The sequence below is a fragment of the Bombina bombina genome, chromosome 7 (assembly GCF_027579735.1).
Source record: "Bombina bombina isolate aBomBom1 chromosome 7, aBomBom1.pri, whole genome shotgun sequence".
In the NCBI taxonomy this organism is placed as follows: Eukaryota; Metazoa; Chordata; class Amphibia; order Anura; family Bombinatoridae; genus Bombina; species Bombina bombina.
The window spans coordinates 137,769,557-137,795,749 of NC_069505.1; the positions used below are offsets into that span (position 1 = coordinate 137,769,557).

The 26,193-nt window shown below is 37.9% G+C and overlaps 2 protein-coding genes across 2 annotated transcripts in view; one reads left to right on the forward strand and one right to left on the reverse strand.

Moving 5' to 3' along the window:
• The window catches only part of LOC128666002 (transmembrane protein 178B), a 114,333-nt gene that overhangs the window by 18,488 nt on the left and 69,652 nt on the right, over positions 1-26,193 (forward strand). The gene's annotated exons all lie outside the window — the stretch shown is intronic.
• The window catches only part of PSMC3 (proteasome 26S subunit, ATPase 3), a 125,622-nt gene continuing 118,057 nt past the window's right edge, over positions 18,629-26,193 (reverse strand). The window contains exon 13 of the mRNA XM_053720343.1: positions 18,629-18,997. The gene's annotated coding sequence lies outside the window, so the exon portion shown is untranslated. The remainder of the gene's footprint in view (positions 18,998-26,193) is intronic.

A 26,193-nucleotide genomic window follows, 5' to 3' on the forward strand; every position in this document is an offset into this window, starting at 1 on the left:
TTCGACAAGCTGCCATCAGTTTTAGACGCCTCTTGTCTGTTAAAGACAGAGTCATGGACACTGAATCTATTTGGAAACCCAGAAAGGTTACCCTTGTCTGAGGAATCAATGAACTTTTTGGTAAATTGATCCTCCAACCATGATCTTGAAGAAACAACACAAGTCGATTCGTATGAAATTCTGCTAAATGTAAAGACTGAGCAAGTACCAAGATATCGTCCAAATAAGGAAATACCACAATACCCTGTTCTCTGATTACAGACAGAAGGGCACCGAGAACCTTTGTAAAAATTCTTGGAGCTGTAGCAAGGCCAAACGGCAGAGCCACAAACTGGTAATGCTTGTCCAGAAAAGAGAATCTCAGGAACCGATAATGATCCGGATGAATCGGAATATGCAGATATGCATCCTGTAAATCTATTGTGGACATATAATTCCCTTGCTGAACAAAAGGCAAAATAGTCCTTACAGTTACCATCTTGAACGTTGGTATCCTTACATAACGATTCAATATTTTTAGATCCAGAACTGGTCTGAAGGAATTCTCCTTCTTTGGTACAATGAAGAGATTTGAATAAAACCCCATCCCCTGTTCCTGAACTGGAACTGGCATAATTACTCCAGTTAACTCTAGATCTGAAACACAATTCAGAAATGCTTGAGCTTTTACTGGATTTACTGGGACACGGGAAAGAAAAAATCTCTTTGCAGGAGGTCTCATCTTGAAACCAATTCTGTACCCTTCTGAAACAATGTTCTGAATCCAAAGATTGTGAACAGAATTGATCCAAATTTCTTTGAAAAAACGTAACCTGCCCCCTACCAGCTGAGCTGGAATGAGGGCCGCACCTTCATGTGGACTTAGAAGCAGGCTTTGCCTTTCTGGCTGGCTTGGATTTATTCCAGATTGGAGATGGTTTCCAAACTGAAACTGCTCCTGAGGATGAAGGATCAGGTTTTTGTTCTTTGTTGAAACGAAAGGAACGAAAACGATTATTAGCTCTGTTTTTACCCTTAGATTTTTTATCCTGTGGTAAAAAAGTTCCTTTCCCACCAGTAACAGTTGAAATAATAGAATCCAACTGAGAACCAAATAATTTGTTATCCTGGAAAGAAATGGAAAGTAGAGTTGATTTAGAAGCCATATCAGCATTCCAAGTCTTAAGCCATAAAGCTCTTCTAGCTAAAATAGCTAGAGACATAAACCTGACATCAACTCTGATAATATCAAAGATGGCATCACAGATAAAATTATTAGCATGCTGAAGAAGAATAATAATATCATGAGAATCATGATGTGTTACTTGTTGCGCTAAGGTTTCCAACCAAAAAGTTGAAGCTGCAGCAACGTCAGCCAAAGATATAGCAGGTCTAAGAAGATTACCTGAACACAGATAAGCTTTTCTTAGAAAGGACTCAATTTTCCTATCTAAAGGATCCTTAAACGAAGTACCATCTGACGTAGGAATAGTAGTACGTTTAGCAAGGGTAGAAATAGCCCCATCAACCTTAGGGATTTTGTCCCAAAATTCTAATCTGTCAGACGGCACAGGATATAATTGCTTAAAACGTTTAGAGGGAATAAATGAATTACCCAATTTATCCCATTCTTTGGAAATTACTGCAGAAATAGCATTAGGAACAGGAAAAACTTCTGGAATAACCACAGGAGATTTAAATACCTTATCCAAACGTTTAGAATTAGTATCAAGAGGACCAGAATCCTCTATTTCTAAAGCAATTAGAACTTCTTTAAGTAAAGAACGAATAAATTCCATTTTAAATAAATATGAAGATTTATCAGCATCAACCTCTGAGACAGAATCCTCTGAACCAGAAGAGTTATCAGAATCAGAATGATGATGTTCATTTAAAAATTCATCTGTAGGGAGAGAAGTTTTAAAAGATTTTTTACGTTTACTAGAAGGAGAAATAACAGACATAGCCTTCTTTATGGATTCGGAAACAAAATCTCTTATGTTATCAGGAACATTCTGCACCTTAGATGTTGAAGGAACTGCAACAGGCAATGGTACTTTACTAAAGGAAATATTATCTGCTTTAACAAAAAAGAATTTTTGCGCCAAAAAAGTCAGCGCCAAGAATGACGCAATAAAATGAAGCATTTTCAGCCCCCGCGAGCCTAACAGCCCACAGGGAAAAAAGTCAAATTTTTGAAGGTAAGAAAAAATGATTAAATCAAATGCATTATGCCAAATATGAAACTGACTGTCTGAAAATAAGGAAAGTTGAACATTCTGAGTCAAGGCAAATAAATGTTTGAATACATATATTTAGAACTTTATAAACAAAGTGCCCAACCATAGCTTAGAGTGTCACAGAAAATAAGATTTACTTACCCCAGGACACTCATCTACATGTTTGTAGAAAGCCAAACCAGTACTGAAACGAGAATCAGCAGAGGTAATGGTATAAATAAGAGTATATCGTCGATCTGAAAAGGGAGGTAAGAGATGAATCTCTACGACCGATAACAGAGAACCTATGAAATAGACCCCGTAGAAGGAGATCACTGCATTCAAATAGGCAATACTCTCCTCACATCCCTCTGACATTCACTGCACGCTGAGAGGAAAACCGGGCTCCAACTTGCTGCGGAGCGCATATCAACGTAGAATCTAGCACAAACTTACTTCACCACCTCCATCGGAGGCAAAGTTTGTAAAACTGAATTGTGGGTGTGGTGAGGGGTGTATTTATAGGCATTTTTAGGTTTGGGAAACTTTGCCCCTCCTGGTAGGAATGTATATCCCATACGTCACTAGCTCATGGACTCTTGCTAATTACATGAAAGAAATTACATGCTCTGTCTGATTCTTGCACGTTTAATTTTGACTTTCCTATCTCTTTAAGAGGTTGTGTTTTATTGAGAACAGAAAGACGGATATGTATTTTATTTCTTTACGGGGATGGATTTCTGAATAACAGTTTGCTACTGTTACAATATGAAGCCCAATATGTTTTGCAAATTTACTTTGTCTTTTGGTATTCTTTGTCAAAAAGTAAGCGGCTGTGCTCAGGAGGAGGTAGTATCTAGAGCACTATATGGCAAATAAGCTTTTAACAATTATATACTTTATGTTGCCATACAGTGCTCTAGACATGTTCACTCTGCTGGCTTAGGTATTTTTTTCGACAAAGGATACCATGATAATTGGCAACTTTGTATCCTCTATCTGAATAGTGAAAGAAATATGTTGGTGTCCATTTTAAATCCTTAATAAATAATAAAGGGCTAGATTATAAGTGGAGCGCTAAATATCGCTTGCATGCACGATAATGTGTGCATTGAGCTCACAAGAGCGTGCTTCCTATTGGCTCCTATGGGAGCCTTGTTCTGATGCCGTCAGAGACGGCATAAGAACCTTGTGCAGTGAAGGGGGTAAGTAGCGCAGCGATGGGCAGGATTTTTAAATATATATGAATATATACATATAGATTTATGGGTTAATATGTGTATATACACATATTAACACTTAAATATATATTCATAAACATATATATTTACATTGTGGTCTATGAGAACACACAGTTTTTTAGGGCATTTGGGGCACTTTTATCAAATTAACCAGAGATTGGATCTCTGGTTAATTTTCCGAGCTTGTGGTAGCAATAACCACCCACTTGTAATGGCTGGTTAATTATAGCGTTTTTAGCAAACGGGCAAATTTGGCCATTTTGCGGGAGCGCAATAATTTAGCGCTCCACTTGTAATCTAGCCATACATATACAATCGTAAACAACCATATAGGACTATGTATTTATTTTCAATATAAAATAAAACCTTAAAGAGACCTGTAACCCAACATTTTTGTTTTTCATGATTTAGATAGAACATACTTAAAACAACTTTCCAAGAAAGAAAGAGAAATAGCTGAACACATTGTGTGAGACAATGACAAAAGCCATATAAGTGAACCCACCCATCAGCAGCTAGCTCCCAGTAGAGCACTGCAGCTCCTGAGCCCATCCTAGGTATGTTTTTCAACAAAGGTTACAAAAATAACAGCAAATTAGAAAATAAAAGTAAATTGGAAAGTTGCTTAAAATTGCATAATCCAGAGTTTTCAGAACTACATTTTGCATGATGCTTGACTGGACTAAGCATCATGGGAAATGTAGTTCTCAAATATCTGGAGTGCCAAGGTTCGCCATGACGGCTCTATCTGAATAATGAAAATCTTTAAATTTGACTTAACTGTCCCTTTACTCAATATCATTAATACAATGTTTTCTGACCCATAAATATATATATATATATGCAAAACATTAAATCCTTAATGCAAAAATGCTATTCCAATACTATATACATTTTGTTATATGATAATGATATAAACCTTGAAGTTATAATTATTTTGCTCTCTCCTTCAGTCGGTCATAAATCTACACATTGATTTAATTTGACTATTTTTACTTAAAGAGACACTAAACCCAATTTTTTTCTTTCATGATTCAGATAGAGCATGATATTTTAAGCACCTTTCTAATTTACTCCTATTATCAATTTTTCTTTGTTCTCATGCTATCTTGATTTAAAAAAGCAGTACTGTAAGCTTTAGAGCCGGACCATTTTTTGTTCAGCCCCTGGGTAGCACTTGCTGATTTGTGGCTAAATGTAGCAAACCAATCAGCAAGCTCTACCAAGGTGTTGAACTAAAAATGGGCCGTCTCCTAACCTTTTATTACTGCTTTTTCAAATCAAGATAACAAGAGAACAAAGAAAAATTGATAATAGGAGTAAATTAGAAAGTTGCTTAAAATTGCATGCTCTATCTGAATCATAAAAGAAAAAAAATGTGGGGTTAGTATCCCTTTAAGACATTAATCACAAGATATTTCTAGTCTGAAACACTATGAAAATATTTCTGAATCCTGAATAAAAACTTTTGGGTTTCATGTCCCTTTTTAATTGCTGAATTTCAGAGTATTAACTGTATGTTTTTTTCCCAGTGACCACAATCCTTATTCTGCTTCTGCAGTTAATGCCTCATAAGCTTGAAATCTTTACCTCCTGAAAACAGCACAAAATCGTCAACTGTGCAACACAAAATCATTATCTCCGTATTTCCCACCCAAAAAACTAATACACAGGATGGATTAAAGAGCAGCAAAATGTGGTTTAGCAATTATATTACAGGTTGAGGAGCCATATTTTAATGGACCCCTTTAACAATGTAAAGTGGTGTTTATTAGCATAGAGATATGTAACTGCATTAGATGTGTTTCAGATACCTTTGAATGCAGAAGGCAGCGGCTGCATGTGCCGTTCGGCTGTTTTCAGAGCCAAATTTATTCTTGTGAAACTGCAACACACTAGGATTTGGATTTGCACAGATTCTAGTGTGTTGTAGTTTAACAAGAATAAATTAGGCTCCAATAATAACCAAACTGCACAAGCAGCTGCCCCCTATTTCCGCATTCAGAGGTATCGAGACCTCCAAATGCACATACAGTCGTTTGCAAAAGTTTAGGCACCCCTGACAATTTCCATGATTTTCATTTATAAATAATTGGGTGTTTTGATCAGCAATTTCATTTTGATCTATCAAATAACTGAAGGACACAGTAATATTTTAGTAGTAAAATTAGGTTTATTGGATTAACAGAAAATGTGCAATATGCATCAAAACGAAATTAGACAGGTGCATACATTTTGGCCCCCTTGTCATTTTGTTGATTTGAATACCGGTAACTACCTAGCACTGATTAATTGGAACACACAATTGGTTTGGTGAGCCCATTAAGCCTTGAACTTCATATATAGGTGCATCCAATCATGAGAAAAGGTATTTAAGGTGGCCAATTGCAAATTGTTCTCTTTGACTCTCCTCTGAAGAGTGGCAACATGGGAGCCTCAAAATAACTCTCAAATAACCTGAAAACAAAGATTGTTCAACATTATGGTTTAGGGGAAGGCTACAAAAAGATATCGCAGAGATTTAAGCTGTCAGTGTCCACTGTGAGAAACATAGTGAGGAAATGGAAGGTCACAGGAACAGTTCTTGTTAAGGCAGAAGTGGCAGGCAGAGTAAAATATCGAAATAAAAAACTATAATAAAAGTGTGATCAACACACAAGAGGGCGCTAAATACCCACTGGGAGGTATAATGTATATGATATTAAAACAGGCTATATACATATAAAACTGGGAATAGATCATAGGCTCTCACCATACAGACGATTTAACAATAGATGTTCAGTCCCAAATATATGTGCAATGTTCATATATCAAATGTCCCAATGATGAAAGCAAAACCAGTTGCTGCCGATAATGTTGCACTTTCCTCTTGTAAGTACCCTCTTCTCTCCTTGATGACCGGAGGCAGATCTATAGGGGTGGAGGGAAAACAGAGGCGACAAATGTGTGTATCCAATATGATGGTGGACCCCCCTGCACACGTATGCTATACCCAGGGTACTCACACTTTCACTTAGCACACCAATGTGCTGGTAGGCGCGGACTGGCTATCGGAGCAAGCCAGCTTGCTCTCTCAGGTGCACTCTCTCTCTGTAATGATCGTCAGAGTCTTAGCCGCTGTGTCTCCTTATGCGATGTTAATCTCCAACGCCAACAGGAACTCACAAAGGAATAGCTCCCAAGGATTGGTAATGAGGATATACTTGTAATGGAATCACATGCGATGGTATAAAATAAACTTTTAATCAATGTTAAAAACAACCATGCAGATTCCACAAGTAAAAATCAGATATGTATTCTTTGCTACGCGTTTCTCGGCTACTTATGGGCCATTTCTTCAGAGTAAAATATCGGAGAGGCAAAGGATAGTGAGAACGGTCAAAAACAGCCCACAGACCACCTCCAAAGAACTACAACATCTTCTTGCTGCAGATGGTATCACTGTGCATCGTTCAACAATTCACTTTGCACAAAGAGAAGCTGTATGGGAGAGTGATACAGAAGAAGCCTTTTCTGCACACACGTCACAAACAGAGTCGCTTGAGGTATGCAAAGGCACATTTGGACAAGCCAGCTTCATTTTGGAAGAAGGTGCTGTGGATTGATGAAACAAAGATTGAGTTATTTGGTCATAACAAGGGGCGTTATGCATGGCGGCAAAAGAACACAGCGTTCCAAGACAAACACTTACTACCCACAGTAAAATTTGGTGGATGTTCCATCATGCTGTGGGGCTGTGTGGCCAGTGCCGGTACAGGGAATCTTGTTAAAATTGAGGGTCGCATGGATTCCACTCAATATCAGCAGATACTTGAGAATAATGTTGAGGATATAGGGCCATTTTCACCAAACCGATAATGAAAAAAGTGCTTCTTATAAACAATTAAAGGGACAGTCAAGTCAAAATTAAACGTTTATGATACAGACAGAGCATGCAATTTTAAACAACTTTCCAATTTACTTCCATTAACAAAATGTGCACATTCTTTTTAAATTTACACTTTTTGAGTCACTGGCTCTAACTGAGCATGTGTAAGAATTCACAGAATATATTTATATTCATTTGTGATTGGCTGATAGCTGTTACATGATGCAGTGGTAGTGGAAATAGACATAACTTTAAAATTTGCCAGAAAAAAAAAATCTACTACTTATTTGAGTTCAGTCTACAGTAGAATTTGTATTGTTTTAAAAGATAGATAATCTCTTTATAACCCATTCCCCAGTTTTGCACAACCAACAGTTATATTAATATAGTTTTTACCTCTGTGCTTACCTTGTATCTAAGCATCTTCTGACAGCCCCCTGATCACATGACTTTTTATTTATTATCTATTGACTTGCATTTAATACTGTGTAGTGCTAAATCTTAAATAACTCTTCAGACGTAAACACGTTATCTATATGGCCCATATGAACTAGCAGTCTCCTGTTGTGAAAAGCAAATAAAGCATGTCATAAGAGGCTGTAATGGCTTAGAAACCGGCAGAAAATTAGAGGTTTCAATGTTATAAATTATGTTAATATATCAATGTTGGTTGTGGAAAGATGGGGAATGGGTAGTAAAGGCATTATCTATCTTTTTAAACAATAACGTATTTTAGTGTAGACTGTCCCTTTAAGGGACAGTCAACTCAAAATTTGTTATTGTTTAAAAAGATAGATAATCCCTTTTATTATCCATCCCCCAGTTTTGCATAACCAACACAGTTATAATAATATACTATTAACCTCTGTGATTACCTTGTATCTAAGCATCTTCTGACAGCCCCTGATCACATGACTTTTTATTTATTATCTATTGACTTGCATTTTAGCTGTGTTGTGAGCACAATGTTTTCTATATGGCTCACATGAACTAGCAGTGTTGTGAAAAGTAAATAAAAAAGCAGGTGATAAGAGGCTGTCTCTAGTGGCTTAGAAACAGGCAGACATTTAGAGGTTTAAGTGTTATAAAGTATATTCATATAAAAATGTTGGTTGTGCAAAGCTGGGGAATGGGTAGTAAAGGCGTTATCTATCTTTTTAAACAATAACAATTTTAGTGTTGACTGTCCCTTTAGTGCTATTGCATTGTCTTTTTATTACACATGTGTTGATTATTCAAATCTACTGTATTTACTGCTCCTTTAAAAGTACTTAATTTTGATTGCCCGGACATCGAAAATGGCTATCAACAGCCATAAAACACACTTATCATCACAGCTTAAAAATAGGGCGAACACAACAAAAGCATAGAAACATTTTTTTTCTTCTTCTTTGGAACAGGAAAAACTATTATTGAAAAAGAAAAAAAAAGTTAATACGTTGTAATTTTTTTTTATTGTGCAACAAAGACAGAAAACTAAGATTCCTAACAACGTTTATGACTAATACTACTGAAAATATGTGTAGGACACAATTTACCTTCAAATTATTTAAATAATCTGTAAAGGTGAATTTCATTGTGTTCCATTGCAATAACAAAATGATAGCAAATCTTTTGTACCCGCAAGCAGAGCCTATAATCCACCATAATCCGCTATCTGCCATCATTTTCCCAAAGCCTGTGGATATAAACAGTTTGTAGAATTGTAGACATACCAGATTTTTCCTGTGTCATCTGACATCCCCCGGCCTCTTCATAAATAATTTAAAGCATATAAAAAAGCAAAAGCATTTTAAGTGTTCTGTAAATATAACTGCAAGATGTTTATGTGTAACTTAAGGCTAAACAGATGATTACATTTATTGTGTATAATAGGCAAAATGTTTTTATCTGTGAGCCAACAGCCTTGCAAAAGGTAATACATGTTCATTGTTACGCATTTAAAGAATATTTTTTTTAACACCTTATTTGCCAGAAAACGTAAACCCTTGCTGGCAGAAAGGGTGTTATTAAAAAAAAATGTTCACTCAACAGATGGGTGCTGTGAAGTCTAATAAACTTACAATTTATTAAGCACCACAGGTCACAGCACTGTAAAGCCTCCCATTGTGTTTAGAAAATTAGCATCTTTACAGAGATGCAAAATGTATTGCTGTCGGAGATGCATGTCCCATCCTGGAAAAGTTCACTACAGTTCAAGAAACAGCTTGTAATGTTTACCAAGAGGAAAGTAACCAGTGGAGGCCCACTGGTGTTTTGTGGGTAGAGCTGCAACCGAGTGATGATCACAGTTGGCGCTAACAATTAGAAGGGCATTCAATATGCTGGGGGCTAGTGTCACCCCTTGGCTCCCCTGGGGATGCTACTGATTAAATTTTCACACACTTTATGCACTCTTAAAATTCACAAAAAATTTCATTTTTTTTAACAGTTTGTGACCACTCAATTGCGCCTCTTGCTATAAAAATAATACTAACTAGTAGTTTCACATAAACACTTAGTAATATTCTTCCCTTCTCTTTTAAGAGCAGGAGGCTCAGGGTCCTGTCCAGGGTAATCATAAGTGGCATCTTGTTGGTGAGATGTTCCTGGTGTTCCTCAATTACTTCCACATGTAGGAGAATGATAATGCACATAGAACAAGACTGTAAGTGAACAATGGGCTTCAAAATGTGGAAAATACTCAAAGGAGAGCAAATAAATACTTAGAGATATCAAAATTAAACTTCCATGATTCAGATTAAAAGCACAAACAAACATACTTTCCAATTATAGAATATACTTCATTCCTTAAACAGCATATCTAGAAAGGCTCAAGAGCATACACTGCTGCCATATTGTACTCTAGTCAAGACACATGCACCCTCCTGAGCATATCTAGATAAGATATGCCCTTTATTAAAGAATACCAAAAACTAAGTACATTTGATGATAGGAGTAAATTGAAGAGTTGTTTAAAATCACATACTCTATTGGAATAATAAAAGCTTAATGGACTACACTGTCCCTTTAAATTGATAATTTATTTATCATTTTAAAATGCCCAATGTGTATTGAAAACATCCTGCCTTCCTTATAAGCCATTTTAAAATAAAAAATAAATAATGGGAATATCCACGTTGACTTTTTATTTACCTTTTCTCTTCAATATTCATGCTTCTTTTGCTGACGATATGGAGAGACTGTGGGAGGCCCTTGCATGGGGGAAAAATAATACCCATCCCATTTTACTCTGTCATTGTAAGTCTGACTTCCTGGCATGATATGGGTGTGTCTAGTCCTAGATTTCTTTTACAGCCTATCTCCTTCTGCAACTTCCTTTGCACCTCATGTTTTGCAGTCTTGATAATGATACATGTGACATACTGCCGCAGGGATATCCTCACCCTCCATATTCCCTTCAGAAGACAACATCTCTAGTGTTGTATAGTAACTGCTAATCCTGGCTAATCCTTTGTTGCTGAGCACTATTTTCGACTCAAACTTTTTACTTCCAGCTTTTTTAACATGAGCGCTAATATTTTTGAGCTTCACTTATAATCTAGGCCTAAGTGTTTAAAGGGACACTGAACCCAAATTTTTTTCTTTCGTGATTTAGATAGAGCATGAAATTTTAAGCAACTTTCTAATTTACTACTATTACCAATTTTTCTTTATTCTCTTGGTATCTTTATTTGAATTGCAAGAATGTAAGTTAAGATGCCGGCCCATTTTTGGTGAACAACCTGGGTTGTCCTTGCTGATTGGTGGATAAATTCATCCACCAATAAAAAAAGTGCTGCCCAGAGTTCTGAACCAAGAAAAAAAGGATAGCAGGAGAATGAAGAAAAATTGATAATAGGAGTAAATTAGAAAGCTGCTTAAAATTGCATGCTCTATCTGAATCACAAAATAAAAAATGTGGGTTCAGTGTCCCTTTAAGACAATAGCACTTAAAAGAATAGTAATTGTAATTATAAGGCAGTTCTGTTGATTTGCTAAAGAATAACTCTAAACATTTTAAAAAACAAATTAACATCTTGTTTGCTACAGTTTTTTTTCGGTAGCCAACTTCCACCCTCCACTTGTCTTATTTGAACGATACAATCTGAACTGGAGACTGCAGCCAATAAGGCTAGCAACAGTCATAATGTTAGTGCATTGTTTTGCAGTTCTTATTTGTTAGACATTTAGGAAAAGCTATGTAGCAGGAATAGCTTTTAAACAATACAGTGTAGCGCTTGCTGATTGGTGGCTACATTTACCCACCAATCAGCAGGCGCTACCCTGTTGCTGAACCAAAAATGGGCCGGCTCCTATACTTACATTCCTGCTTTTCAAATAAAGATAGCAAGAGAACAAATAAAAATGTATAATAGGAGTAAATTAGAAAGTTACTTAAAATTGCTTGCTCTATCTGAATCATGACTTTTACATAGATATAATGTATCAAAGTTAAATTGTATTGCTTTGTATTTCTTATGGTAATGCTAAATGGGTTATTGAACAGGTTTTTCATTGTTATGTGTGTAATTACTGTATAATGTACCCAATCAAACCTTAAAGGGCCAAAAAAGTGAAATTAAACTTTCATGATTTGGACAGAGGATGTCATTTTAAACAACTTTTCATATTACTTCTATTATCAAATTTGATTTGTTCTTCTGGCACATTTGTTGAAGATCATACCTACGTAGGCTCAAGAGCAGCAATGCACTACTGGGAGCTAGCTGTTGATTGGTGGCTGCACATATGCATCTTATCATGGACCAGATGTCTTCAGCTAGCTCTCAGTAGTGCACTGGAGTTCTTAAGCCTATTCTTCAGCCAAGGATACCAAGCAAATGAGGCAAATTTGTTAATTGAAGTAAATTGGAATATTGTTTAAAATCACATGCACTACCAGAATCATTAAAGTTTAATTTTGCGTTTATTGTTCCTTTTAATTTATATAGAAATATACTCCTTGTTGGTTCATTATCCGTAATTATTTAAAGGGACACTAAACCCCCCCCAAAAAAATCTCATGATTCAGGTAGAGAATACAATTTTAAATAACTTTCCAAATTACTTCTATTATCTAATTTGCTTAATTCTTTAGATATCTTTGGTGAAGAAATAGCAATGCACATGGGTGAGCCAATCACACAAGGCATTGATGTGCATCTACCAATCAGCAGCTACTGAGCATATCTAGATATGCTTTTCAGCAAAGAATATCAAGAGAATCAAGCAAATTAGATAATAGAAGTTAATTAAAAAGTTGTTTATAATTGCATGCTCTTTCTAAATCATGAAAGAAAAAAAATGTTTTTCATGTCCCTTTAATGACCTTCCCCTCATCCCATTATAACAGTGTCCCCCATATATTTGGTAACTCACACATAATTATGCACTCCAAGTTCCTTATATTCTTTTCCAATCCAATGGGTGCCAGCTTTCAGAGCATCTCCAAGCTCTATATATTCCAAAGAAACAAGACAAAGCTGCACTCTTTTAAAGTAAAGAAGCTTTATAAACAGTGACAAGCAATGTTTTGGGGCACCTGCCCATTTGTAAAGCTAAAAATACAATGTGACCATCACACTGATATACATTAACCAATAAAACATGAGCCAATCAAAGAGCCCCAAAGGGACGAGTACAAATAATCATCACACACATACAAAACATTTAACCCATTATGCCCCATATCAGTCTACGTATTAAGCCAAAGTATAATACTAGCAGCTATTTCAGAGAACACCTATTTTATATGACGAGGGATTATATTTTTAAATAAAAAGGATTGAGGTCAAATTCCCTGTTCCCTTTAGGATACATTGTAATCCAGCATCCAAATCCATTTGGCTTCTTTAAAAAGTAAATCCTTTTGTCTATCACCTCCTCTCACTTTTTTTTGTGCCCTATCTAATACCATAAATCTTAATTGGGTAACCTGATGACCCATGACATGAAAGTAGTTGGGGACTGGAAGGTGATCTAAATCGGGATTCCTAATATTGGACTTGTATGCTGACCTATACAGTCTCTAGCCTGCTGGGTTGTCTCACCAGTATATAAAGGACTACATAGACATTTAAAGGGACATTATACACAAGATTTTTCTTTGCATAAATGTTTTGTAGATGATCCATTTATATAGCCCATACCGTTTGTTTGTTTTTTTAAATGGATAGTTTGGCTTATTTTTACATAACATTGCTTTGATTTTCAGACTCCTAACCAAGCCCCAAAGTTTTAGGAGAATACCAACGTATCCCTACTCCAGCTTGCTTCTGTTTGTGTAAAGGGTTATTTAATATGCAAAGGAAGGGGGAAGGGGGAGTGTCTCTGATATTTACCTCTTGCAGTGGTTGTTCTAGTAACCTTTTAAACAGAGCTAAACTGGGAGCTTCTAAGTAACTTTTTCAACGGTTTTATACTGGATTTTTAAATCACTATCTGTGCATATTATTCTTTATAGTAGTGACTATTACAAGCAGTTATATGAAAATTGGTGTATACTGTCCCTTTAAGGTCATATACAACATATGATAACCTTTTATCTTGTATTTTTTGTCAGTATATGGATGAGAAATCTCGTCTCCTTTGATGACATTATGACAATGTGCACAACCCAAACATGGGTATGTGTCATTTTGTGGTCTAACAAAAAAGGGGGCATTACCACTGGGGGTCACTGCTTTAACCAACCTCCTACCATAAATTCGACCTTTCCGGTAGGCAGCTCTTTGTCCCTCTTTAAAATCTTTGATATCTGAACATGTATCTTGTAGTATATGTCAATTTCTAATTAGGATCCTGTGAATATCTTTACTGAGTGTATTAAATATACTGGCAAAAGTCACTTTATTACAATTGCTTTTCTTTCCTCTTCTACTCTGAGTATAATGCAAATTTCGTCTAATTTCCTGTAGCTTCTCTTTTTTTTATAGCCTCTCTGCTCACATTTTTGCTGCATATCATTACATCTTAATTCCCTCTGTGATAGATCAGTCATAATCCTATCAACTCTTAGGAATTATGATTTTGGTACACTCTTAAATGTACTGGGGGGGTGAAAGCTTTGCCTATGTAACAATGTATTTTTATAACAAGTCATTCTTTAAATCACCACCCTCCTTGTACAGCAGTACATTTTTTGGTACTAATATTTAGCTGTCAATTTCAAGTAAGGAAATTTATCCTGAATGTCTATCATTTACCGATTTAACCCCTTAGCGACCAGCGCCGTACCCTGTACGACGCTGGTCGTTATGCCCTTGGCTTCTCTCTGCCACGATCTCGCTCAAAATAGTGAGATTGCGCTATTTCTGCTTGCCCCTGCAGAAATAGATTTGCAGAGTTATCTATGCAGAGAGGGCCACAGAGTGGTTAATGGGTGGGAGTGTAATGAGGGAGGCAGGTAGGCGGCCCATCGCTGGAGGCGGGAGTGGGTGGGATAGCTACGCCACGCAACACGTTAGGGGAATAAAAAAGTGCTGGGAAGTGAGGGGGAAGGAGGGAGGGAGGGCAATGAGGGGGATCCTATGTGGGATCCATTGATGGAAAGGGATCTGGGAGGGGGTATGGTAATGAGGGGTGGCAGCTACACTACAGAAAAAAGGGTATTTTAATTAGTTTGTTTTTAAATTGCCTAATTTACTGCAAACTGGATACTTGCAGACAGCTGCCAGTACCTAAGATGGCAGCAAATAGGTAGAGGGGGTAGAGTTAGAGAGCTGTTTGGGGGGGGGGGATCAGGGAGGTTGGGTGGTAAGGGGGATAATACACTGCAGAAAACCTAAAAAAAAAATTATAAAAAAAAGCAGCCTTTTATTTTAGTACTGCTAGACTTTCTGCCAGTACTTAAGATGGGGTGCCCTTTGGGGAGTGGGGGAGGGAAGAGTGCTGTTTGTGAGGGGTTCAGGGAGGGGTCAGGGGGTGGGATGTGTCAGGTGGGAGGCTGATCTCTACACTAAAGCTAAAATTAACCCTACAAGCTACCTAATTAACCCCTTCAGTGTTGGGCATAATAGAAGTGTGGTGCGCAGCAGCATTTAGCTGCCTACTAATTACCAAAAAGCAATGCCAAAGCCATATATGCCTGCTATTTCTGAACAAAGGGGATCCCAGAGAAGCATTTACAACCATTTGTGCCATAATTGCACAAGCTGTTTGTAAATAATTTCAGTGAGAAACCTAAAATTGTGAAAAAGTAAAAAAAAAAATTATTTGATCGCATTTGGTGGTGAAATGGTAGCATGAAATATACCAAAATGGGTCTAGATCAATACTTTGGGTTGTCTACTAAAAAAAATATATAGTTTTGATAGGTAAATATTAAAAAAGGCTCTATTTCTGTTTAAATGTATTGATGGCAAAAATGCTCTGGTCTTTTGGGGAAGTTTTTGTCTGAAATTCCCGGTCCTTAAGGGGTTAAAGGGACATTCCGGTCAAAATTGTAAATGCACATAGATGAATTACATCTTTGAATAGAACCATATTTGCAATATTCATGTACTGCCAAAAATGCTTCTAGTAAAAGTTATGACTGTTTTAAGTGTTAACATTTTTCACTGCATGTGAATCATTGCTAGATATTCTCAGTGCACCAGTTTTTTAAATACTGCAGCTGCTCATAGCACCAGTGGGGCTTATATAATGTTGGCAATGATCAAATCGAGTCATTACCAGATGGTACAAACTGTCTTTTAGATGGAGGTGCAGTCTTTCACAAGGAGCCTCCCAAACCTCTCTCTCTTTCTCATAGTGATTTTAACTGCTCTTGAAAAAGGCAGCTGTGTCTATCGAAACCGGTTGAGATTTTTTTATTCATACTTTGAGCTTTTTATTGGATTTTATTAAGGCTGGAAATTACGGTCATCAATGATTCTGGTGTTTTCTGAATAACATCTTCAATTTCTTGAAGTAACCCTGTGAGTATGTTCCTCTTAGTGCAGACTGTTTGCTAAGCTATATTGCACTATCATTGGCCTTTTCTTCTGAGGTTTTCTGCTGAGATGTAAAGGTGGGAGAAAGACTCACAACTCCTTGTGAAAGACTGCACCGCCATCTAAAAAACAGTTCTTTGCAGACGGTGGAGGAGTAACCGGGGCTGGCAGCATCTTAAAATACAAGGGAAGTCATTGTGATTGTTATTTTACTGTATTTTCACTATTAATCTGGCTTCTAGATGGCACAAGCACCTTAGGCTCTCCGAGGAAGTGCTGTGTTTAAAATGCTGGTGCACGGTGCATACTTAAATACACTTTTGAGACAGCTACAGCTTTTATTAGAAGCATTTTTGCTAATACATTTATATTGTGAAAAATGCTTCCATTCAAATTTGAAATGCATCCATGTTGATTAAAATTTTGGCTAGAATGTCCCTTTAACGATTCTAGTGACCCTCGCCACAAGACGAAAAGGTCATCTATGTAGCGATACCATTCAATATGATTACTTTGAAAAAATTAGGTTAGTATATACAAATGTCCCCCCATATAAGAATAGAATGTGACAGGATAGTACAATCATATTGCGGTAAAGATTCTAACAATCTAAAATATGACAGGTTTGACAAATAGGTTCAAAATCTCAGAGCCAGCCCAACGGTTTTTGCCATACACAAATATATAGATGAATGTACAATTAAGTGGTTAAAAACATGGACGTCTATTCACATTGGGGTCAGTAGTGGACAGTACAAAACACTGGCGGCAGTGGGCGCTTTTACCTGCACACTTGTCCCATCCTGTAGTTATCTTTTTCAATCTCGCATCCCGCTTCTGTGATGCTTGCTGCACTCTCTGTGCACATCCTTGGAATATAGGGAACGGTAGTTTTCCTTTCTGACTAATTGAATAGGTTGTCGCCAAAACCTGATTTAATTTAGCTGCAGTATGGAGGTAGATAATGAGACATTGGGGGGCAGATATGGGCATAATATTAACCCTTTGAGTGCTAAGCACTTTCCCACTTGGGTGCTAAGCTGATTTCATTAATTTTTTTATTTTGTGAAAAAAAAACATTGGGATGGTTAGGCGATTACCTTTCTAATGGTTGGGTCTTTGGGCTCTGTGGCTGCTTAGATGCCTGAGATACAGGCTTCTAAGCAGCATGCCCCTTTCCCTATACTTTGTATTGACAAATTGTTAATAAAATAGCGCAGTGACGTCATCACGTCATTGCGCGTGACGTCACCGCGCAAAACGTGATGCCCCAGCGATGCCTGTCACTCTACAGACACGATCGCCAGATCTCCCTCAAGGTGGGAGAGTGCTAGCGACGGCTCTGAGCCGTCATTATCACCAGAGTGGGAAACTCTGACAGCTCAGAGCCGTCATTAGCACTCAAAGGTTTAAAGGGATATGAAAACCCAAAAAAATCTTTTGTGATACAGACACACAGTTTTAAAATTATTCCTATTTACTTGTATGATAAATTTGCTTTGTTCCTATGTTATCTTTTGTTAAAGAAATACCTAGGTAGCTGTCAGGAGCACTACATACTAGGAATTAGTGCTGCCATCTAGTGCTCTTGCTTATGGATAACATATAGTGCACTAGACACGTGCATGCCTCTGAGCGTATACCCCTGCTTTTCAACAAAAGATACCTAAAGAACTAAGAAAATGCGATAATAGAAGTAAATTAGAAAGTTGTTTAAAATTGCATTAGCTATCTGAATCATGAAAGAATAATTTTTGGTTTCATGTCTCTTTTTAAAAGAACAGAGAAGTCAAAATGAAACTTTAAATTGCCTGGATAGAGTATGAAATTTTAACAACTTACTAATTTACTTCTATTATTAAATTTGCTTAGTTCTCTTGGTATCTTTTGTTAAACAGTAATCCTAGGCAAGCTCAGGAGCGTGCATGTGTGTAAAGCCATCTGGCAGCAGTGTTTACAACATTGTTTATTGCAGTGTTTCAAACACTGCTGCCATAGACTGCTAAAGATGCGTTGAAGGTTTATGCTTCAACAAAGGATACAAAAGATCAAAGCAAATTTGATAATACAAGTAGAAAGGAAAGTCGTTTAAAATTGCATGCTCTATCTAAATTGTCACACACATTTATAAAGGCGCAAAGGTCCAGGATAATTTAGCGCTGATGTAAACGGCATGTAAACCTTCAATTCTGGAACACTTTTATTGATAATTTCAGAGAAAATACAAAAAAAAACAAAAAAAAAACTTGTATTCAAACTATAAGGGCAGCCGCATACAACTAACAGGTAGGCTTCCAACATAAAATATTATTTTATTAGCCAGGAAGTTGATATTGGCACAGTGAATGCATAAACTGCCCTATATGTAAACTACAAAACGAGGAAAAAGGAAAGCTGAGTCTTGAAGTAAGTTAACAGAGTTTATTAGGAGCAGGCTTCAATAAGACACAGGGTAAGCTCCTAACGCGTTTCGCGCATGGGCACATGCGCTTCATCAGAGATATATGTAAACTAATAGAGATGGTAAATTTACAGTTTAAGGAGCGCAATTTATTTGAAAGGAGATGTGGACAAACACAAATATATCTTATTAAATAGGAACATTACTTCCTAGTTGTATAAAAATCTGCAAACTTGTGTACTGTATCCATTTAGGGACTCTACATATGTACTAAAGACCCCAACCAAAATGAAAAGGTTTCTTGGCTTTAGGATTCTTCATAAAACGGCCAATTAGCAACATAACCACAGGCAACACAAAAGTCCGCTCTGCATCTAAGGAAAGAAAAAATATATAATGAATAATCCTGAAGTGTTTAAACTGTTTATTTTGGTGACAATTGTTTGTATTAAAGGGACACTGAACCCAAATTTTTTTCTTTCTTGATTCAAATAGAGCATGAAATTTTAATCAACTTTTTAGTTTACTCCTATTTTCAAATGTTTCTTCGTTCTCTTGCTATCTTTAATTTAAAAGCAGGAATGTAAATATTAGCAGCCAGCCCATTTTAGGTTCAGCACCATGGATAGTGCTTGCTTATTGGAGGCTTACATTTACCCACCAATAAGCAAGCATAACCCAGATTTTCAACCAAAAATGGGTCGGCTCCTATGCATCACATTCCTGCTGTTTGTTTATTTGAAAAGCAGGAGTGTAAGTTTAGATGCCGGCCCATTTTTGGTGAACAACTTGGGTTGTCCTTGCTGATTGGACAGCACCAATAAACAAGTGCTGTTCGTGGTACTGAACTAAAAATTTGTTGGCTCCTTAGCTTAGATGCTTTCTTTTTTAAATAAAGATAGTAAGAGAACGAAGAAATATTGATAATAGGAGCAAATTAGAAAGTTCCTTAAAATTGCAAGCTCTATCTGAATCATGAAAGCAAAAATATGGGTTTAGTGTCCCTTTAATAAATTATTTATTTTTATATTAAAACATATTAAATTGCGATGTTACAGTGTGGAAGAAAATCAATTAAACTTTGTTCGCAAAGTCAAGGTAATTTATTTAAAATCAATTGTTTACAGACTTCTAATACATTGTATGTTCTTGAATCAACAAAAATAAAAGTTTAAAAAACAAACAAAACCAATTGGGATGTAGGGGACAGTGTATAGGTGATATGTAAATGTACAATATAAGGCCGAAAGTATGTGGACACTACTAATTTTTGAGTTCATGTGTTTTAGTCGCACCCATTTCTGACAGGTGCATACTATCCAGCAGATAGCCATGACATATCCATAGACAACATTGGCAGTAAAATGGGTCGTACAGAAGAGCTCAGTAACTTTAAACGTGCCACTGCCATAGGACGACACGTTTGCCTCAAGTCATTTCATGACATTCTGTCATACTAGATCTGCTGTAGTCAACTGCAACTGCTATTATTGTCAAATGGAAGCGTCTAGAAGCAACAGCCAGCCAAAAAGAGTGGGGCTTCCGAGGGTTCCAGCACTAGACGAGTAAAAATAGCCGATTGTCTGTTGCATCACTTACTACAGAGTTCTATACTGTCTCAGGAAGCAACATAAGAACTGTGCATCTCAAGCATCATGAAATGGGTCTCTATGTCTGAGCAGCAATACACAAACCTCACATCAATATGCGCAATCCCAAGCGTCAGCTGGAGTATTGTAAAGCATGACGCCACCACTGTACTTTGGAGCAGTGGAAACATGTTCTCTGGAGTGATGAATTGTGCTTCATTATCTGGCAGTCTGATGGAAGAATCTGGGTGTGGCAGATGACAGGAGTTTAATGGCGGAGGAGGGATAATGGTATAGGGTTTATTTTTAGTGTTCAGACTAGGCGCCTTTGTATAGTGTTGCATTAAGGTGACCTTTAATTGTAATTAAGACAATTGGGTGCTTCTAACTTTGCGGCAAAAGTTTAGGAAAGGCTTTCTGTCCACCATGACTGTGCCCCTGTGCATAAAGTCAGATCCATGAAGACATGGTTTGACGAGTTTGATGTGGAGGAACTTTAATGGCCTACTCAGAGCCCTGACCTTAGCCCCACTGACATATTTGGAATGAATTGGACCACCGATTGGAAGCAAAATGTTCTCAGCCAATATCAGTACCTGACCTCACAAAGCTTGTTTGGCACAAATTCCCACAGACATACTCCAAAATCTTGTAGAAAGCCTTCTTAAGAGAGTTGTTTGTTATAGCCACAAATGAAGGGGGACAACTCCATATTAACCTCTTCCTGCCATTAGGATGTTCCATGCCGTCCTAACTGCGCTGGGCTTTAGTGCCGTTAGGACATCATGGAACGTCCTACCTGTTTGACTGTACTGAAGCCAACGGCGCTTACAGAATGGAATCGCGGCCTGGAGGGTGTGCCTAGCATCATAAGGACGCCCCCTTGACCCGATCCCATCACTGAAATCTAGAAATCGTATGCAAGATCACATGATTTCAATTTGTTTACATCAGAACGTTGTTGCGATGTAGGCAGTTTAGACCGGACACAAAAGGGTTAATGCCCATGATTTTGGGCATTAAGCTCAAGCTCATATTGGTGTGATGGTCAGATGTCCACAAACTTTTTTCACTCGTATGATTTATGTTCTACTTTATAGAATTAAATTATTGAACCAACAATGAATTTTGTTCACTAATGTATAAAATTATCTACACTTGCTATACTACCTATGTACCTGCATATTGTATTCATACTATAGGGGCATACAACTAGCAGGTAAACGTCCCACACCCTCACTGGAGGCCACACAAAACTACAATTCAAGTCAACATATTTCTATCATGTATATAGCTAAAGCTGTTTATTTTTATTTTGAAACCAACAGGAAGTGCATGTCTGTACACAGCTGTTCTCTGTGATAGAAGCTTACTGGCCAATAAGAGAACTTCTCCCAGCTCTGTTGGTAGAAAGTGGTATTCCCCTGCAAGTGCAAGATAAAATAATGCTTACCTTTCTGCACATGAATATCTGTTTATCAGAAAATGTAATACATATAAAAATGCCCCCCTCTTTATAAAAATAAATTATTTATATATAAAATATGCGTTTGACCCCTTAACAACCATAGCAAGCAATGTGTTGTTCTTGACACATCTTAATGAGCAGTGCTATTAAATTTTAATTACATTTCACCAGCATTTCCTCTTCAACGTTCTAATAGGCAACTACTGTACTTACAATAACAGCAAACACCTGTAGCCCATGAAGGAACCTGAGGTAACAGCACTGCCAAAGTACATGCTTTTAGATCTTTGTCTTTAATGACTGCATATGAAAAAAAAATCTTATCAAAACTTTAATAGATTAAATTGTTTTTTTATTGTTTGCTGTTTTTTCTCTCCACATTATACATGATAATCAGACAGGGTTTTATTCCAAGGAAATCTATTACATATAATTTGAACTGCCCTATGCAGCAAAAATATCAGATGCTTGTTAAAGTGATTGTTAACTTTATTGAATTAAAGTCCAGTATCTAAAAATAATCTTAAAAATATGGGGACTTTAATTAATTTAAACTTTACAGACGCTTCTTTTTTTAAATACTTACCATTTTGTTATGGTAAACATATCGCTGATCCTCCACCCTCATCTCTTTATGTATTGAGCATATCGATGACGAATCCGGTTTCCTCCAATTGTTGTTTGCCCCAAACGAGCTGGACGCCAAAGGGGCCTGATTCATCATCGATATGCAAAATACAGAAGGAGATGCAGGCGCAGGATCGGCAGTCTGTTTACCGTAAATGGTATTTAAAAAAAAGAAGCGTCATTTTTGTAAAGTTTATTTACCATGTTGTTAAGATTATTTTTAGATACTGGGTTTTAAATCATTAAAGGGACACTGAACCTAATTTTTTTCTTTTGTGATTCAGATAGAGCATGCAATTTTATGCAACTTTCTAATTTACTCCTATTATCAAATTTTCTTCATTCTCTTGGTATGTTTATTTGAAAAGCAGGAATGTAAGTTTAGATGCCGGCCCATTTTTGGTGAACAACTTGGGTTGTCCTTGCTGATTGGACAGCACCAATAAACAAGTGCTGTCCGTGGTACTGAACTAAAAATGTGTTGGCTCCTTAGCTTAGATGCTTTCTTTTTTAAATAAAGATAGCAAGAGAACGAAGAAAAATTGAGGAGTAAATTAGAAAGTTGCTTAAAATGTCATGCTCTATCTGAATCGTGAAAGACAAAATGTAGGTTTAGTATCCCTTTAAACTTTGCAATCACTTTAATGCTACATGTCGCCAAGTTTTTAGATGAACGGCCACAGAGGTTCCCAGTCTTTGTGCTATAGTAACTATTCAAGTATTGTACAAACATGTAACTTGCACCTATAAATGTAGGCAGATTGCTGATTTACTTTCTCTGAGATGGGGCACAGAGTTGGGGTGTCTGCAGTACTCTGTACTATTTGCTTTAAAAATCACACTGTCTTATGCATAGTACTAGATCACATAACCACAAAAGAAGTCTACCCGTTTACTTTAAGTTTTCTGCATTTTTGGTCACCGGAGATTCAACTAACATTAGATAATCCAATCAAATTTTACAAGCACCTAAACAAAAATGATTTTATATTTAGCAGCAAGATTACATCATAGAGATCCCAGGTACACAATTAGTGTGTGTATGGGGGGGGCAGCAAGTACAGAGAACAGCAAAGATACAATCTACTTTTTGTATATTGCCTCTGCCAGAAACAAAAGTATATGACCTACATATACGCAAATATACTGCACCCTCCACTAATATTGGCACACTTGGTAAATATGAGCAAAAGAGGCTGTGAAAATGGATATCAAACAATTGTAAAGACAACACGGGTTTTAGACCCTAATCTGAGGGCACCACAGCCTGCAAAACCTTTTTCCCGAAGGCTGCTTCAGCTGAAGCAAAAACATCAAACTTGTAGAATTTAGAAAATGTGTGTAAGGAGGACCAGGTAGCCGCCTTACAAATCTGATCCATAGAGGCCTCGTTCTTAAAGGCCCAAGAGGAAGCCACTGCTCTAGTAGAATGAGCCGTAATTCTCTGATGAGGTCTATGTCCTGCTGTTTAATAGGCTAAGCGAATAAGACTCCTCAATCAAAAAGATAAGGAAGTCGAAGAGACCTTCTGACCCTTACACTTCCCAGAATATGCCACAAACAAGGAAGAAGTTTGTCTAAAATCCTTAGTAGCTTGAAGATAAAACTTCAAGGCACGAACCCCGTCCAAATTATTAAGTAAACGTTCCTTTGAAGAAGAAGGACTAGGACACAAAGAAGGGACCACAATCTCTTGATTGATGTTGCGGTCTGACACAACCTTAGGGAAAAACACTAACTTAGTACGTAGCGCAGCCTTATCCAAATGGAACACCAGATAAGGAGGCTCACATTGCAAGGCGGCAATTTTAGACACTCTGCGCCGAAGCAATAGCCAGTAGAAAGAGAACTTTCCAGGACAACAATTTAATATCAATTTCATGCATAGGCTCAAACGGAGCCCGTTGCAAAACCTTAAGAACCAGATTCAGACTCAAAGGAGGAGCCGAACATCTGAACACAGGTCCGAACCAAATCAGAGCCCTAACAAAAGACTGAACATCTGGAAGCTCAGAGAGCCTCTTGTGCAGTAAAACAGACAAGGCCGAAATCTGTCCCCTCAGGGAACTGGCCGAAAGACCCTTCTCCAGACCATCCAGGAGACAGAATCCTGGCAACCTTAACTTTATGCCAAGGAAAACCACGCTCTTCACACCAGAATAAGTAGGTTCTCCACACCTTATGATGGGTGCGACGAGTAACCGGCTTACGAGCTTGGATGAGAGTATCAATAACTCTTTCAAAAAAACCTCTCTTGGCTAAGACTAAGCGTTCAATCTTCATGCAGTCAGCCTCAGAGAATCTAGATTTTGATGAACAAAAGAACCTTGTTCCAGCAGATCCCTGCGACAAGGTAACTTCCATGGAGGAGAAGATGACATCCTCACTAGGTTCGCGAATCACATTCTTCGAGGCCACGATGGATCAATCAGTATTACTGACGTCTGCTCCTGCTTGATGCGGGCCACTACCCGAGGAAAGAGTGGTAATGGCGGAAAAAGGTAGATTAGATTGAACCTCAAAGGCACCGCTAATGCATCTATTAGCTCTGCTTGAGGATCTCTGGACCTTGACCCATATTTGGGTAGTTTGGTATTGAGACGAGACGTCATGAGATCTATCTCAGGCGCCCCCCACCTGTAGCATATCTCCGCAAACACTTCAGGATGGAGAGACCATTCCCCCGGATGAAAGGATTGTCTGCTGAGAAAATCCACTTCCCAGTTGTCCACACCCAAAATGTGGATTGCTGACAGCGAACAGCTGTGGGCCTCCGCCCATTCCAGAATCCGAGATACTTCCCTCATTGTCATTGAACTCCTCGTTCCCCCCTGATGGCTGATATAAGCCACCAAGGTTATATTGTCTGATTGGAATCTGATAAACAGGGATGAACACAGAAGAGGCCAAGCCTTCAGAGCATTGTAGATTGCTCAAAGTTCCAAAATGTTGATGGGGGGGGGGGAGCATTCCTCCATAGACCACAGGCTCTGTGCCTTCTTGGCACCCCGAACAGCTTCCCATCCTGAGAGGCTCACGTCCGTATTCACAATCTCCCAGGATGGTCTGAGAAAGGATGTCCCTCGGGACAGATGATCTGGACAGAGCCACCAAGAGAGCGATTCTCTTGACCGGTTGTCCAGGGAAATCTGTTGAGACAGATCCGAATGATCACTGTTCCACTGCCTCAGCATGCACAGCTGTAGCAGTCTGAGACGGAACCTGGCAAAAGGAATTATGTCCATGCTGGACACCATGAGACCAATTACCTCCATACACTGAGCCACAGATTGCCTTAAGGAGGTCCGGAAGGCAAGACATGCCGAAGCTAGCTTGCACCATCTCTGCACTTTTCTACTTTCTTCTTTTTTCGGTTAGAAATATCCTCATTGATATTGAATATATTATAGTACCCAGGAATTCTACCCTGGTCCTGGGAATGAGAGAACTCTTCTCTAAGTTTATCTTCCATCCATGTGATCGAAGAATAGAGAGAAGAGATACCGTATGGTCCTCTTCTAGACGAAAGAATGGTGCTTGAACCAGAATGTCCTCCAAGTAGGGAGCTACTGCTATACCTTGGATTCTGGCGACGGCCAGGAGAGTTACTAGAACCGTTGTAATGATTCTTGGGGCCATAGCTAGACCAAACGGAAGTGCAATGAACTGGAAGTCCTGATCCAGGAACGCAAACCTTAGGAACTGGAAGTGGTCCCTGTGGATTGGAACGTGAAGGTAGGCATCCTTCAGATCTACAGTGGTCATGAACTGACCTTCCTGAACTAGAGGAAGAATGGACCTTATTGTCTCCATCTTGAGCGAGGGAACATTTAGAAATTTGTTTAAGGACTTTAGGTCCAGAATTGGGCGGAAAGTTCCCTCTTTC